At 40.5% G+C, this 18,379-nt stretch overlaps 1 protein-coding gene across 4 annotated transcripts in view; it reads left to right on the top strand.

The window, feature by feature from the left end:
- The first annotated feature begins 3,136 nt into the window (after nucleotides 1-3,136).
- The window catches only part of RB1CC1 (RB1 inducible coiled-coil 1), a 98,009-nt gene continuing 82,766 nt past the window's right edge, over nucleotides 3,137-18,379 (top strand). For 3 of the 4 annotated variants that reach the window (XM_075549661.1, XM_075549663.1, XM_075549660.1), the window contains exon 1: nucleotides 3,138-3,542. The gene's annotated coding sequence lies outside the window, so the exon portion shown is untranslated. Of the gene's footprint in view, nucleotides 3,543-18,379 lie in introns of all 4 variants that reach the window. The other variant, XM_075549662.1, reaches the window with a different exon arrangement.

Raw genomic sequence — 18,379 nt, 5'->3', positions numbered from 1 at the left:
CCCAAATCAGGGTCTTGGGCATCTTGAATTCCTTGTCTGTAGTCCTGGTTGTTGATACTCTCGCGGTGTTTTTCTCCTTCCTTCTCTGTGTGCTATTGATCTACTAGCTTTTCTAACTCAGAAATGATAGATTTCGGACACAGCCCATGGCAAATTAACATAAAGAAAATCCTATTTCCAGCACATTATTAAAAAAAAATCATTTTATTGGGGGCTTATACAACTCTTTATCACAATCCATACATCCATCGTGTCAAGCACATTTGTACATTTGTTGCCATCATTCTTGACACATTTGCTTCTACTTGAGCCCTTGATATCAGCTCATTTTTCCCCTCCCTTCCTGCTCCTCCTCCCTCATGAACCCTTGATAATTTATAAATTATTTTGTCATATCTTGCCCTGTCCCTTCTCTTCTCTCTGCACCCATTTTCCTGTTGTCCATCCCCCAGGGAGGTTATATGTAGATCCTTGTAATCAGTGTCCCCTTTCTACCCCACCTTCCCTCCAGAACATTCTTTTTAGAGGACAATTTGATTCTTAACAAGGGGCAGTCTGAACCCTCTGAAAATCTCTAAAATTGAGTTATCTTAGAAATGTTAAACGGTTATCTCCTTAGTTCTAATGCCACCTTCCTATGCTTTGTTCTACAAATTTTAGTTCTCTAATTACTTTGCCAATGCTCCTTGGTTGCATAGTAGGCAATGGTTTCGGCAGCTAACTGCAAAGTCAGCAGTTTGAAAGCACCAAACCGTATAGGCTTGCTATATGTCAGAATTGACTTGATGGAAGTGGAAGCAAACCAAACACTGCTAACAAGTCAATGCTGACACATAGCAACCCTGTGTTTGGTCTGCTTCCTTGTCAACCTACTTCCTGCAAACAGGAAATCCTAGAGGAAGGTTGGACAGAAGGGGAGAAAAAGCTTTTCTTGATTTTGCTGTTCCTGTCTGCCCCACTTCCATAGTAGTATGGCTCTAGTCTCTACATCTTCTTTCTTCTTTTCAGTTTGAGTGAAAGCTTAGAGAAAATTAGGTTACCATCAACAATTCCTACACAATTTGATTCATGACACTGATTACCATCCCCACCTAAATAGGATTTTAATGAGCTGATTTGCAGTTAGGCATTTATAGATATATAGTATTTATCAGTGAACCCTGCACATTTTCGCTACACTTAGTAGAGACACTTGCACTGCAAATTCTCTAACGACCTGTGAGTGAAGTCATACTCTAAGCTACTACCTAATATTCCTGGAGTTTAATAAAATTTGTAGAAGCTACAAGTCAGTAAAGTCAATAATTTTAATTAATAAAATTCTTTAAAAATCATTTTATTGGGGGCTCATACAGCTCTTATCACAATCCATCCATCCATCCAATGTGTCAAGCACATTTATACATGTTTCCATCATCATTTTCAAAACATTTTTCTATTCAAGCCCTTGGTATCAGCTCATTTTTTCCCCTCCCTCCCTCATGAACCCTTGATAATCCACAAATTATTATTTTTTCATGTTAATTTCTAGGCTAAGGTTCAGAGGGAAAGTTGGGTTGATACTCTCACTTAATAAAAGAGATTATACACAAATAAATGTTCAAAGTATTTTATTTTTTAATAACATTCAAGTTTTTACATGCTAAATTAGATTTATTTGTAGAGGTTAACATCATTGATAATCCAAACACTAATGTTTGTTACTATCTTATAGTTACATTTTTTTTCAAAAGTTTCTGGCCAAACTCCTCCTCTTCCTTTTCTGTTTGTTGATTACTATCCTTTGCCTAAGGAACCCTGGTGGTGCTGTCAATTAAGCATTTGCTAATTGTAAAGTTGGTTCAAACTAGCAAGTTGCTCCTTTGGAAAAATTTGAGGTTTTATGATTGTATAAAAATTTTGTCTTCGAAGCCCAGTGTCTCTAAGAGTTAGAGACTTGTTAGGTTTGCTTTTCTTCTATTTATTTTCTTTTAATTTAAATCTTTTCAGTGTACATATCTTTCTACTTACCCCTATTCCCACCAGCTTCATGATCATTTAAGTTTTATTTTTCACTTCTTTTTTGCGGGAAAGTGTAATAAAGTTACAGGTTGAAAATAAGTATGATTTGCTGGAAATTTTAAGATCTTTCTGGCATATGTATCAATGCAAAACAAAAATAACGTTTAAAATGATAAAACTGACTTTTACATATGGGTCAGATTGACTGAAAATGGCTTCTTTTGTCATTCAGGGTTTTGAACATTCCATGTCAAAGGACGAAGTGCTAATTTTGCTTCCTAATAGCATTGTTGTTGTTTTTCCTACTAGCATTGTTTAGACGCCTTTTGTTTCTAATACACGCTCACATCAAAAGATTTTTGTTACTTATGAGTCATACTGTATGATTTGGCACCTCTAGGCTTTTACTCATACTGGATGTTCCTGAATATATTAGGATTTTTAAAAGGTATAAGTGTAACTTAAGCTCATCAGCGTTTAACAATCCAGTCGTGTGGCTGGCTTCAAACAATTAATGAAACCACTTCAGAACTTATGAATTTTCCTGAAATAGTCTCCAGTGAACTCACAGCCAGAGTCAATGCCGAATCATCGCGACTCTAGTGCACAGGGTAACTCTTTAGGGAAGTAGAAAGCCGTCCTTCTCCCGCAGAGCGTCTGGTGGTTTCGAAGAATTGACTTCGAGGATCTCAGTCGAATGTGTAACCACACGCCACCAAGGCTCACTTCCCCACTGTTAAACGCAGCTACACTAAAGTGGCGGTCGTAGCACTCTTACCTAGTCCGAAAAAGCCCCCGCTGTCTTCTGTGGGGTGGTGCTGGCTGAGCCACAGCCCTCTTGGAGCCTAGTGGCTCACAGATCCCGGCGGGATCGCGAGGCCCCAGTAGGACCCATTCGTCAGCTACAGGCTGTGAGCTCTCCCACCTGGGCCTGGCCCAAAGTTCAGGAGAGGGAGCGCTCGTTTGAGCGCGAGGAAGGTCAAGCTCACCGCCAAAGGCCATTCCAGTCGTGTTCACAGGTTAACTCAGGACAGAAACGGCCGGCTAACCTCTGGCCGGGCGTAGGACCGCCCCCTTCCCAGCATGCCCCACTTCCGGTCCTGCGCGGACGCCCCTGTGCGTCGCCGGCCCACTCGCGGCTTGGCGTGCCTCTCCCCTGCGCGGCCGGTGTTTCCCGGCATGCTCCACGGAGGAAGCGCCCGAGTCGACAATAACAAACCGAGCCGTGCGGCGAAGTCCGTGGCCCAGCCGAGCCTCGGCGCTGCCCCAGGGTCCCCCAACTGTCCGGGCCCCTCGGCTCTGCCCGGCTCCAGCCCCCGCGCCCGCCTCAGAGCCGGGGGGCCTGATCGCGTCCTCGCCCGCTCGGCCCCTCCCGTTTGCTCGCCGCCGCCGAGTGCTGGGACGCCGAGGGTTGTGCCAGTTTTGCAGAGTCGAATGGGCGGTTGGTAGCCGCCTCTGAGGCCGAGGCGGCGGCGGAAGATGGTGCCGGAGGCCTCGGGCTCTGCTTTTGCAGCCGCCGGCGGAGGAGGAGGCGTAGCCGGGTGAGTGCCGCCGGCCCCCGGCCCCTTGGCCCATCTGGGTAACGCGACCAGCGACAAGCTGGGCAGAGGGTGCCGGCTCTGTCGCAACCTCCCCACCCGCCTGGAGCCCGGCCCATGGCAGCTGTGTGCGACCGCCCTGGTCGATAGCGAGCGTTCGCGTCGACTCGATGGATTCCTCTGGCTTCGGGGAGCGTCCTCCGAAGGCCTCGGGTACCCTCCCAGGGCAGCCGCCTGTCAAGCTTCGGAAGAGAGCGAGGCACGCCCGGATTCCCGGGTCTCACCCTGCCCTCACTCTTAGCACAAGGGCTCAATCCTCCTGGGTTTAGACTTTGGAAACCTGAGAGTGGAGTTGGCTGAGGCAGAGCACAGCGCAAGGGATGGTAGGAACAGAGACAGGCTCTTTTTCCGCGACCCAAGAGTGTGATGTTCGGTATAAAGTTACTTCTAGGAATGACTCAGCCTCTCCCCGCCCCACTGATAGATTTGGGATGGGGCGTGGATGCGCCTTTCACAACTTCCTTGGTAGAAGCAAAATAAATAGACTAACAGGAGAAATGATAGCTTCCAAGCAGAATTATCAGTTCTCCCAGCTGGTGGATGTGCTTTGTTTACTGTTTATAGTTTCGTAATCTCGTCTTTAGCTGACCTGACTCCTTAAAAGTGCGCTCATACCATGAAGGCCTATGTGCTAAGGAAGACCAGCCTGCACACTGTTTATAAAGAGTCACGTTACTGGAAAACACTCAGCTGGTTGGCAGTGTTCTCGCGTTTACTATACATAGAACAGTGGTTTGGTCCACATCAAATGTTCCGTTCTTTTGCGTTTATTCTCATATATTTTGTTGTGATAAACATACACAGCAAAACAGGTCAATTCAGCTGTTTTTACATGGACAATTCAGTGACATTAATTATATTCTTAAAGTTGTGCAACCATTCTCGCCCTCCTGGTAAGAGTTGTGAAATGTGCCTGTCTCGCTAACTATGCATCCTGGAGTTTCTAAGTTGTGAGAACTATGCAAGTGTAATTGATGTGAAGGGTGAAAAGGTTGGAAACTGTTAAGAATTAAGGAGGCAGCTACCTTTAAACTGACTATAATGATTGTTCTATTAGAAGTACTCCTAGATTTCTGTGTATCCTAGAGCCCTTCCAACTCTGGTTCAGAATTGATAGTGAGACGCCAAGGGATCACCGGGGAAAATGTTGCTGTATTTATTTATTTGATATCTTACGTAAACCGTGACTGGAAGTTTGGAAATATTTTTGTTTCTAGTGTGCTGGAATATGCTCTGAACATACTTTGTCGTTCCTCTTAGGTTTTTCCATTGGTGGTCACAATTAAGCCAGGCAATAATGGAGCTATAGGGTTGCTATGATTCTGCAACCACCGATGGCAGATGAGTTTGTTTCATAGAGCTGGGACTTTTAGGCACATGTTTTTGCTGATTGCTCCTGAATGGAAGTTGTATATAGACAGCTTTGTTGATACAACTTGTATACTACACAGTTCACTCATCTAAAGTGTACAATTCAGTATTTTTAGTATATTCACACACAGGTACAACCAACATTTTTACCACCTTGAAAGAAATCTCATAGCCTTAGAACACCTCATCTCTAAAGGAACCCTTAATCACTTTGTATCCTTATTGATTTTCCTGTTTTAGACATTTAATATGACTAGTATAAAGCATATGGCCTTCTGACTGGTATCTAGCACAGTGGTTTCAGAGTTTATTCATATTGTAAAATGTAAACACTTCATTTCTTTTTATTACTGAATAATACTTTGTATAAAACCAACCCCCCAAAATCAAACTCACTGCAGCCGAGTTGATTCCCAACCCATAGCAACTCTTTATAGGATTTCTGAAACTATAAATATGGGTACAGACAACCTCACTTTCCCCTTGGAGTGGTTGGTAGATTTGAACCATTAACCTTGAGGTTAATAATCCCTTGCTTACCTTACAGTGCCGCCAGGCGCCAATCCATTGTGTAGCTCTGTGTGTGTGTGTGTGTGTATCGTCAGATAATGGATACCTGGATTATTTCTGCATTTAGGCTATTGTGACCCCCTGTGAATCATACAGTGCTCTGTAGAATCCCAGTGACTCATGTTCTAGGAAGATCACCAGGCCTTTCTTCTCAGGTTTTGAAGTAATTTTGCTTTTAGTTTACCAGAATATGCTCTGACTTGAACCTACCAAGACTTTGTTAAGCTGAAATGAATTAGCCTTCTGTTAAAAAAACGGGTTTTTGTCCCTTACCTTGAGTGGAATGGCTGGAGTGATGGCTATGTTTAACCAGCAGATGACCTGACAAACTGCCAAAGATAGCACTATTTTTCCTCTCTAAATTTTGATGAGAAAATACACAACAAAACAAGCAATTGAGTGGTTTCCACAGGCACGGTTTAAAGACATTTATTACGTTCTTCATGTTACGCAGCGATTCTCACCTTCTCAGAACGGTTCCTCATTGACATAAACGCTACACCGCAATGTTTCCAGTTGCCAGCTTCACTCCATTTAAGTAAATCCTCAAGGGAAAAATCCTTGACCATGATGCTCAAGGCATTTAAAAAAAAATCATTTTATTGGGGGCGCTTACAGCTCTTATAACAGTCCATGCATCAATTGTATCAAGCACATTTGTACATATGTTGCCATCATCATTTCCAAAGCATTTTCTTTCTACTTGAGTCCGGTATCAGTTCCTCTTTCCCGCCTCCCTCCCACCTCATGCCCTTGATAACTTATAAATTATTTTTATTTTCATATTTTACACCATCTGCTGTCTCCCTTCACCCATGTTTCTGTTGTTCGACTCCTAAGGTGGCAGCGGGTGTGTGTGTAATTGTATGTTGATCATTGCGATTGGTTCCCCCTTTCTTCCCCTTCCACTTTTCCCCTACCCCCATGATAATCGATATTCTCATTATTGGTCCTGAGGGGTTTATGTGTCCTGGATTCTGTGTGTCGAAGCTCTTAATCTCTACCAGTGTACATGCTCTGGTCTAGCCAGATTTGTAAGGTTAAACTGGGGTCATGATAGGTGGGGGTGGGGGTGGTGGAGAGAAGCATTAAAGAACTAGAGGAATGTTGTGTTTCATCAGTGCTATACTGCACCCTGGCTGGTTTGTCCCTTCATTGTGACCCCAGGGGATGTCCACTTGTCTACAGATGGGCTTTGGGTCTCCATTACAACCACCCTCATTCGCTTTGATATGGTTGTTTATTTTGGATCTTCTGATGCTTAATCCCTGATTCCATAAATACTTTGTGATCAAATGGGTTGGTGTGCTTCTTCTAGGTGGGCTTTGTGGCTTCCCTGCTACATGGACACTTGTTTAACTTTAATCCTTTAAGACCCAATGTGTTATATCTTGTAATAGGGCACCATGAGCGTCCTTTACCACATTAGCTTATGCACCCATTCTGTCATCAGTGATTTTGTCAGGAAAGTGAACATCACAGAAAGCCAGGCTATTAGAACAGTGTTGGGTAGAAGCTCAGTGTCCATCAAAGCAGACATTTTTTACTAGTTAAGTGAAATGATTCTGGGGATAATTTCATTTAAAGTTTTAAGTATTAATATCAAGCCAGTAGTTTAAGGGATTCATTCAGCCTCTGAGGCTCCAGAAAGCCCACAGTTCATGAGAATATGCAAATCTGCTCTACATTTCCCTCCTTTTGTTCAGGATTCTTCTACGGAATCTGATAAAATATACTTGGTAATGGTAGTTGGACACTGCATTTCTTCTGATCTGGCAAAGGAGGCAGTTCTTCGAAGAGATAACTAGCCATTTCCTATTCCATTTCTGCATCTCTGCTGGTTCCAGTGAATAGAGAACCATTTGCTTTGGGAGCCTGCATACCAAGCTTTAAGACAAAGTCAGACACTACACAATGACCGAGGAGGTAGACCAGAAGCACTGAGAACAGTTTATTTGATCAGTTAATCCAAATTTCATGGAATACTCCATAAAACATAACTAAACCTCCAATGAAGTGTTTGGCTGTGTTAAGCAGTCTGAGCAGCTACTCTTTTATTTGTGTATGTGTATAAATTATATGGCTCACATAACTGGTCTCTATCTATCTATCTATCTATCTATCTATCTATCTATCTATCTATCTATCTATCTATTTATTTATTTTACTGGTCTCTATTTAACCTCTCTCTCCGGGTGTACCCTTTATTGACAGCAGTTGTAGTAATCAGATGTGCAGCCCTGTCTTTGATTAATGTGACTTTTTCTTCACCTCCCTGTCCCTTGTAAGTTCTAAAATGTGTTGCTTTGTATATATTGGCTCTTTTATATAAATGAGACCCTGCAACATTCACTCAGAATACCTTAAATCTCCATCCTTACGGTAGAATGTATCAAGATTTTATTTTTCATAGTAACTGAGTAGTATGCTATTATATGTACACATTACATTTTGTTTATCCATTCATTTAGGCTCTTTCACCCTTTGGCTGTGGTCCTGCAAATGACCATTGGTTGGTGTATGGTCTTTATGGCTTTGATTTCCCCCTGGCAGAGGGGTTTCCGGGAGGAGACAAACCAGTCAGGGTGTGATGTAACAACGATGAAATATACAACTTTCCTCTAGTTCCTAATGCTTCTTCCCCTCCCCTCCACCCACTATCATCATCCGAATTCTACCTTGCAAGTCTGGCTAGACCAGAGGATGTACACTGGTACAGATAGGAACTGCAAACACAGGGAATCCAGGGCGGATGGTCCCTTCAGGACCAGTGGTGTGAGTGGCGATACTGGGAGCATAGAGGGAGGGTGGGTTAGAAAGGGGGATCTGATTACAAGGATCCGACAGGGCAATATATGACAAAATAATAATTTATAAATTGTCAAGGTTTCATGAGGGAGCGGGGAGCAGGGAGAGGGGGAAAAATGAGGAGCTGATGTCAGGGCCTTAAGTGGAGAGCAAATGTTTTGAGAATGATGAGGGCAACGAATGTACAAATGTGCTTTACACAATTAATGTGTGTATGAATTGTGATAAGAGTTGTATGAGCCCGTAATAAAATGATTTAAAAAAAAGACTTTGATTTCAACTCTTCTGGGTTTATATCTATGAGTGGAACATGATGGCTTATATGGTTCTATGTTTTTGTTTTTCTGTATTTTGTTTTTTTTCTGATTATAATGAATATTTATTTATTATGTTTTGTTTTTTGAGGAACTGTTACATTGTTTGGAACAAAGGCTGTCCCATTTTGCAACCCATTGGCAATCGATTTTGTGCTCAAATTTTTCCCTTGCATTGATCATGTTTGTAAATTTCTATTTTTCCCCTTTATTCTTTACCACCTTTGTGTGTGAAATGGTATCTCATTGTGGCTTGATTTGATTCTCTGTGATAATTAATTATGCTGAACATTTTTTCACATCTGTGGCCAATTGATTATTGGGTAAAATGTATATTCTTTGCCTGTTTTATGATTGGTTTATTTGCTTTTGTTATTAAGCTTAAGTATGTGTATATATATGCATATTTATATATAGTATATGTTATTAGCTTCATATTATGTGTATATGGTTTACAAAGAGTTTCTTACAGTCAGCAGCATGTCTTGCCATTTTTTGTTGGCTTTGTTGAACAATAGTTTTAACTTTTTATTAGACCTCATTCATGTATTTTTTTCTTTTACTGTGCTTTTGCTGTTATTGTGTTAGACAACCCATTGTTCAAAACACTTTAAAAGTAGTTTTCTTTGCGGTCTATTTTGACTCTTGGATGTTAGTTAGGATTATTTATAGACCTAGTCATTTGTATAATGTTATTAGATAGCAAGGAATGCAAGAAGCATTACGCTTGCACTGGCTCATACTAACAAAAGGTCAGAATGCATGGCACATTGACTTTTAGCAAACCAAATGTATAAAGGGCAAAAGGCTCTTAAGATTTTAGCTTTTAAAGAGCCACAGATTTGAACCTTAATATGAACTATTTAATTTTGATAGGAACTTATGTTTGGCCTATAAATTTGAAATTATCTTAAGTTTTTATTCAAGTATTCACAGAAAATGTTTGAGTACTTTTAAAAAAATCATTTTATTGGGGGCTCATACAGCTCTTTCACAATCCATACATACATCACTTGTGTAAAGCACGTTTGTACATTCGTTGTCCTCATCATTCTCAAAATATTTCCTCTCCATGTATGCCCCTGGCATCAGATCCTCATTTCCCCCCTCTCTCCACTCTCCTCTCCCTCATGAGCCCTTGATAATTTATAAATTATTATTTTGTCATATCTTACACTGTCTTATGTCTCCCTTCACCCACTTTTCTGTTGTCCGTCCCCCATGTAAGAGGTTATATGTAGATCCCTGTAATCGGTTTCCCCTTTCCACCCCAACCTCCCTCTACTGTTTGAGTACTTATTATAGATGTGTGACATTTGTTTTAAAAAAATTAGTAAAATGTTCTAATTTATGGGATGGTATTCTCTAACCCCAATGACTTTTTCTTTTCTCAATAGAAAAAATTCTGGCCCAAGAAACTTACATAAAACTCTCAATACCCATTTGAAGACAAGTACTTGCTTAACTTATTATTTACAGAGCTTTAAAGCAGTTACTGTGAGTAAAAAGACTATCAAGGATTGGTTCTTCTAAAAGAAAATTGAGCCATGTGTATACATATAATTATAATATGGGTATTGAAAATTACTATGTAGAAATTAGAGTTCTTATAGGTGTCTGGATATTTCGGAGTTGTGGGGAGAAAAAGCATGAGTATGCACATAAATATGAGAATATGAAATATTTCAGCAAACTCATTTTACCATTGCGCCTCTAAAACTACCAGCCTCCCTCACAGGAGTCCTGGTTGTTCAGTAAGCCATGGGCTTCTAACTGTAAAGTCTATGGTTCTGAGTCTACCTACGAGGTGTTCCTTGGGAGAAGAGGAGACTTTCTATAAAAATGTACAGTTGAGGAAACCTTAGTGGAACTGTTATATTCTGTCCTACAGGAGAGCTCTGAATTGGAATCAACTTTGACAGTGGGCTTGCTTGGTTTTTTATTTTAAACCTTGTCAAAGGTTTTTTTACCAAGTATGTGCCAACTACTAAACCCGCTAAGTTGGAGTCAAAGCTGAGTCATGGCATCCGCATAGGGCAGGGTAGAACCCAGGACCCCTGTGAGTTTGTGAGACTAACTCTTTGTGCGGATAGAAACCCTACTCTTTCTCCCATGACGTGAGTGGCTGGTGGTTTTGAACCGCTAACCTTTTAGATAGCAGTCCACTGTGTAATCCTGCGCCACTAGCGTTCCTGGATAAGTTTGTAGTGTATACTTTGTATGCTTGGTATTACTCTAGATGTTCTTGGGGTTCTCCGGTTTAACTAACCACATTAAAATCCTGTGCATCATGCAAGATAACAACATATCAGTGTGATAAGAGTCTGGTAGATACATGCTAAAAAGAGACCATGAAGCTAAGAATAGGTCATAAAGTATGAGGGCTTAGGTAGTTGAACTTTCAGATAAGGTGCCCAGGGAAGGTTTCACTGATTGGTGGTGACTTTTGAATAAGGACTCAAAGGAGGCGAAGGAGCTAGGTATGTGACTACCTGGAAAAAAAGTTCTTAGTAGGAAGAATAGTGAACCTGAAAGTTCTGTACTACTTAAGCTAAGCTTAGCTTCTGTGTCATTCAGGAATTCTTTATTAAAGGATGAAAATTTTGTAATTATTGTTAATTGTTTCAGACTATCTACATATTTTTCCCTTCACAATTCATGTGTAACCCTTCGTCGTGTAGACTATCTGACTTGCAGTTGTAAATCAATTGTTGGGAACCATTGAGTAGATTTGAGCTCAGCAGCCCTGTTGTATAGTAAAATTACCCTGCAGAGTTTTCTCAGCTTGTTTCTAGGGTAAGGTTTTACTAGCCAGATCTTTTTCCTTAGAGGCTGCTGGGTGGGTTGAATTGCAAACCTTCTACTTTATAGCTACACATGTAAATGATGTGCTAGCAGGGCTCCTAATCAGATTGTCACTACACTATGCTTACAGGATTCTTGTAATAAATGGTGGCATCGTGTTACAAATTGGACTGCTAACCACAAGGTCAGCAGTTTGAACCCACCAGTTGACACTGCAGGAGACAGATGAGGCCTTCTGTTTTCATAACAATGTACAGCCTGGACAAACAGGGAGAGGGACAGTTCTTTTGTCCTGTGTGATGACTCTGAGTCAGAATTGATGGCAGTGAGTTTGGTATTCCTTAGATAAGCCATTCGGATAACTTTATTTTTCAGTTAATAAAACAAGAATAGAAAATGTTTGTCATAGATATAATCATGTAAATGTTAATGATTTTTAAAAAGCAAATCATTCTAGGTACCATAATTGTTCTCTATGGTTCTGGAGGTTTCTTTGAGGACTGAGGTGCTCCTGACCCAAGGCATGGTATTTTCAGTTGCCTCATATGCTTGTGAAAGCTGAGCAGCGAACAAGGAAGATTGAAGAAGAATCAACGCATTTGAATTATCGTGCTTTGCTGAAAAAGAATGTTGAAAGTGCGGTGGACTGCCAGAAGAATGTACAAATCTGTCTTGGAAGAAGTACAGCCAGAAAACTGCTTAGAGACAAGATGGCTAGACTTCATCTCACGTACTTGGGACGTGTTAGGAGAAAGCTGTCCATGGAAAAGGACATAATTTTTGACAAAATATATCCCCAACAAAGATGATTGACACAGTCAGTGGCTGTGACAGGGTCTCAAACCTAAGAAGCATTGTGAGGGTGCCACAAGACCAGGCAGTGTCTGTACGGTTGCTATGAGTTGGAACAGTTGCTATGAGTTGGAACTGACTCGATGGCACCTAACAACCATCATTGTCCTGGAACGACAAAGAGTGAAGAGGAGTGTTAAGAATAGGAAGAGGGAAAAATAGGAAGGGAAATGAAATGGCAGACTAATTCCTACTTGCTTCCATGCATAACTGCCTCTTATGTCCTGATCTTAATGGAGAGCATGCAGAAGAGAATGCAAAATTATCATGGAATTTAAAAATCTTGTACCATGAAGAATGGATGAGTGAACTCCTGACACTCTTTCCCTGGCATAATCTTTAAATCTGAAACCAAAAATATTTCCTGGTTTCTTCTTAAAACCTAACAGTACTTTGAAATAACCAATAAAGAATGTTTTCTTGAGCATTCTGCTCTTTAAAATATCTACATATGTAGAATCGTATTGAAAACCACACCTCAAAGATTAGCTAGGAGACTAAAGAGGCAGTGATTTTATGTTAATGGAGGAGACACAGTTCAAATAGGAAATGTGAAAAGATGTGCAACTTTAAGAATGTAGAAACTAATCGATGTATGTTTTCTTAAATATATTCTCCATAGTAATAATTAAATATTTTTAAAAATTCTGATACATAGACGCAAATATTTTGTGAAAAATAAAGCATTACCCTATCAGATCACAAAATGGGGGATGACTGCAGTGTATGACGGATTACACTGTGCTAGTTACATAAATCTGTTGGCAATTTAAGACTTATGCGTAAGAGGGTGGAGTTTAGCTTGTCAATCAGGTCACAACTTATTGTCCTTATTTGGAGGCACCAGTCAGATAAGTAGGTAGCTGAAGGAGGGACACACACACACTCCCTGTGAGATTCCTGTTGAGAAGACACATGGAATTAAGCTAGAGCCCTGGAGCTGAAGGAGCCACATGGAGACTCCTGCCAGTGCTGAGATGCTTCCCCTGTGCCAGTGGCTCCACAAGACTTTCCACCCACTGGCCTGTGGTCTTCCTGCATTCGGCATCATTGCATGTGTTGTGGGTCGGAAGGGAACTTTATAGATTGGTATCGGACATAATGGCCTAATATTGGATTTATGGACTTGAACTAGACTGAGCTGGGATGATTTCTCAATACTCAATTGCTCTCGTATATAAAGCTCTTATACATTTGAGTGTCTGAATTTGTTTCTCTAGTCTAAACATACATGCCAAATCTCTTGATATTAATGGCCCAGCCACGTTAACATGTAATCTTTTGTATCAAAGCCAGTGTTATTCTCATATCAATCCTCCACATGCATTACTGTCAGATGTAGGTCTTTAATATGTAAAGTAGTCCGATGGTAGCCTTTTTACTGTTCTTTTAAGTGTGCTTGTCAGATAGCAAGGTGGTGATGAGTGAAGAGTGTGTACATTTGGTGTACTTTGAAGGTAGTGTAGTTATTTTGTGGTAGGCTTGACCATATTCATCAGCAGTTCTTTTAGTTTTGTTATGATAACATACTCCATGACCTCTACATATTGGCATAATGGAATCCCACCCCCCCCCACGCCCCCAAACTCGAAGCTCCCCTCTCCCCTTACTTTTAAATTGCAAAGGACACGCAATAATTTATGATGTGAATGAGGACAATTATTCAAAATGACAAGAGGTAAAATGTAAAGATATTATGGCAAAAGCAGCATTTTTTACTCTGGCCATTTATTTGTTGATATTTCAGTTTCAGATTTCTTTAAATGACTTCTCACCTGTTCATTCATTGCCATCTCTTTGACTTGGCCTTATGGCAACACCATAAGGTAAATCAGAGCAATTCCTGTGGGTTTCCGAGACAGTAACTCTTTATGGGGGTAAAAAACCTTGTCTTTTTCACTGAGTGGCTCACAGCTGACATTGTGGTTAGCAGCCGAATTGGCAACCATGATAACACCAGGGCTCCTGAAATACTTTCTAGGTTACATAAAAATGTAGTACATTAGAAAAGACTTCTTTGCCTTTGAGAGATTGCTCACACACCGTGAATCCGTCACCAATGTTGTCCATCTGCTATTCGTTGAATTAATTGGTTTGGCACCTGCAAATAAGGAGGCCAATTGTATGCAGACTTTTTCTTCAGGCACAGTGTGAGGAAGGTTAGGATCAGTTGGAAATACTTGTGATTTAGAAAGATGACTTTTCAGCCTTGGGGCAACTTAAACACTCCATGTATGGTGAAGATTGCTGTCTTTGATGTAACAACCTATGACTTCTCAGATAGAATGGCCAAGAATTGTAATCTGTAGAATTGCAACCTAGGCAGTATTTCCCTAATCTTGTTTTTGTTTTGTGAAGCCTTTTATCTTTCATAATCATGTCATCCAAATTTCTTGAAGATGCTAATTAAGGGCTCTGATTAGATGCACTGTAAATATTGGGGGTATAACGAATGAATAATGCGTTCTGTTTTGGAAGTCAGAAAATGTCACTTAATGTTTCTTCCGTATAAGTTGGCTAAATTTGAGCTTTAACAATATGGATGAAATGACATCTAATGGTTATGGCAGACTTCTCTCTCAGAGGAAATTTATATACATTAATCTTAAGTGAATAAAAGGGATTTCTAGTTTTCCCCAGTGAGAGTACAAGTTTACCCATATACAATAATTCTAAAAACATACTTTTCCTTAGTAAATGTTCTTCCTCCGCCCTACAATTTAAAGTGAAAGCAGACAGTTATAGTGGAGTAATTGGAGATATTTCTAAATGGAGATACTTCTAAAAAGATACATAAACTGGAGCTGATTATGCAATTCCGGAAAGTTGTAATTGCCACTAGTTAAAAAAGTTTTTGTTACATTGCTAGCCTTGTGAAGGAATTTGAAATCCATTATTCCTGCCTTAACAATTTTATAAAAAGAGTTCATTGTAGTTTGAAAATAAGCAATTTGATGTGTAGAGGTTATCTGAACCTTTAGTCAGTGGCAGAGCTAATTATATATAAGTAACGTTGCCACTTTTGTGTTAATAAAGCTTTTTAAAAGAGCTGGTAAGTTGGCATCCCTAAAGGAGTAGTTTGATTACAAAATTGACAAAACTTGGAGATGCCTCTGAAGAACTGGAGCCCGTAGAAGTAGGCAGTTACAGTGACACAAATAATGAGTGTGTGGTGGTTTGTGCTGTAGTGGATTAAATATTGGACTACTAACTGAAATAGAGTTTGAACCACTAGTAGGAGAATGATGAGCCAGTCTACTTCCATAAACATTTTACAGCCTCAGAAATCCTACAGAAGCAGTTGTGTTGTTTTACAGGGTCACTGTTCTCGACACCAGTGCCTTATGTACCCATTGGGTAGTAAAAATGGGTAGTGTTTGATAGTCTTTGAGTTATGCATGTGGTTGATAAGCTTCTCTGACTGAAAGGTTGGAGACTCAAGTCCACCATTGTAAGAAAGGCTTGATTCAAAAAATCAAGAATGGAAAGCTTTTGGAGCATAGTCTGATTCAGACATGGGTTGCCATGAGTGAGTTGTCTGAAATGTGACTAGTGATGAGGGATAGACCACAGGAAAGTGCAAAACTTGGGAAGGGAAGCATGTGTGTTCAGGAAGGTTTGGAATTGAATAAGAGACCTCAACACTCACTGCCATCCAGTTGAAGCTGACTGATAGCAACCCTATAGGACAGGGTAGAGCTGTCCATGTGAGTTTGTTTATGAGACTATATCCTTACAAGAATAGAAAGTCCCATTTTTCTCCTGAGTAGTACCTGGTGGTTTCAAACTACTGACCATAGATTACAACCCACTAGTGCATCAGAGCTTGGCTAAGAGACCTGGAGCAGGGGTTGGCAAACTTTTCAGAGGGAGGAGCTGAGCCAATCCTGCCCCTCACAACATTTAAGTTATTTAAGAGCCATACATTTTTACAACAAATGAAATTACCATTATCTGAATGATATCCTTAGTTTTTTAAAAAATAATTTATTAGGGGCTCATACAACTCTTATCACAGTCCATACATATACATACATCAATTGTATAAAGCACATCTGTACATTCTTTGCCCTAATCATTTTCTTTTTTTTTTTCTTTTTTTACATTTTATTAGGGGCTCATACAACTCTTATCACAATCCATACATATACATACATCAATTGTATAAAGCACAAACATACATTCCCTGCCCCAATCATTCTCAAAGCATTTGCTCTCCACTTACGCCCTTTGCATCAGGTCCTCATTTTTTCCCCTTCCCCCCCTCCCCCGATATCCTTAATTTTTTATAAATGAAACTATGATAGTTTTATTTTCATTTTCAGTTTTACTTCAGAGCCACATGTATGTACCGAAAGGCGCATATGGCTTCAGACCGGTAGTTTGCTGACCCTTGACCTAGAGGCAGAGAAATGAGTTTGTGGACTCATTTGGCCCTGGCAGTTAGGGGTTCGATTGCTAACTACGGAGTTGCAGACTCAGACCTGCTAGCCTCTCTGAGGATATCTGTTGACGGTCCCCCCCCCCCCCCCCCAAATGGACAGCTTCAGAAACCCTGTAGGATTGCTATGAATCCATGGAAGGAGACCTGGTAGCCTGCTAACGGCAAAGTCAGTGGTTTGAAACCATCAAGAAAGCCTCTCCTCCTGGGAACTCACAGGGGCAGGTTTCTCTCCTATAGGGTCACTGAGTTGGCATCGACTTGTTGGCAGTAGTGGGATTTTGGTGAGTTTGTGGATATATCACTGGCAAATAAGGATGGATTGTAAAGGAAAAACGTATAATTTTGGACAGGATTTGATAGGAGAATAATAGTTCTGTTGACAAATGGACAAGTTAAGGCATTAACTTTAAAGGAAAAACACTGCACTGAGATGCAGACTTGTTGGTAAATTTAACAAGCCCATTGTTACAGCCACCATGTTAACACATGTCATGAGGGCCTCCCTCTTTTTTGCTGATCCTCTACCAGCCAAGATGTTCATCCCCAGAAAGCTGTCCTTTTCTTCCTGATAACATGTACAACATTCTGGCTGTACTTCTTCCAACACAAATTTATTTGTTCTGCTGACTGTCCATGGTACATTGAATATTCTTCACCAATACCATAATTCAAATGCATTAATTTATCTTTGGTCTTTCACTGCTCAGCCTTCACATGTCTATAAGGCAATTGAAAAGACTGGCTTGAGTCAGATATACCTTATTTAGCAATATTGTTTACTGTAATTTCTTGTTTCAAGCCATCCTACTTTTTAGCAAGTAAGGTTGTTAATTAGTCTTCCTCTAGTCTAGATTTCATGTTGTTAATGTAGCTCAGTTTCTCAGCATTATTCTGTTATAGATAAATTCTCATGGTGAAAGATTACAGCCCCCCCACACCTTTTCCAAATATAAATAATGCATTTTCCTATTGTTCCGTTCAAACGACTTCCCATTTTTTGCCATATTATCCATATTTTGCTGTGTATTGTCAAATACCTTCACATAGCTAATAAACACTTTGTTATTTTCTTTGGCCAAGAGTCATCTGATATTCGCAATGATATTTCTCATTCGATGTTGAGTAAACTGATCTGAGACCGTATCTAACCTCCTCTGGCTATACAAGAATGAAGGAGAATCCCACTCTCCCTCAGCCCAAAGCCTATTGCTAGGAGATAGAGGTGCTTTGTCCTTTTTTTTTTAAAACCCCATTTGGACAATCATTGCAGCTCCCACAACACCATGTTTTTCTGCTTGGTTTGATAATTCATTGCTGTGACCACATCAAACACACAGGCAAAACTCACAATTATAGGGATTTATTAGGAAAGTGAACAGATTAATGCAAGTCAGGATCAGTAAATAGCCAGCAACCAAGTGTCTCTCTCTACTCTTCAGCCCCTCCATGGCCCCCTGGCCTCTGGACTCTGTGGGCCACCTGATATTCTTCTGCCTTACTGTCGCATAGTCTCTGTGCTGCTCCTCTGCTCTGTCTCAGGGTCTTCTTCCCTTGACCTCTGCCCTTATTGTTCATGGCCTTCATTGCATTAAGCTGGGAGGATCAAACGAACTAGT

This window comes from Tenrec ecaudatus, chromosome 5 (genome assembly GCF_050624435.1).
Source record: "Tenrec ecaudatus isolate mTenEca1 chromosome 5, mTenEca1.hap1, whole genome shotgun sequence".
NCBI lineage: Eukaryota > Metazoa > Chordata > Mammalia > Afrosoricida > Tenrecidae > Tenrec > Tenrec ecaudatus.
Note: the sequence above shows the minus strand (reverse complement) of the source record. Positions and strands in the feature narration are given on the sequence as shown.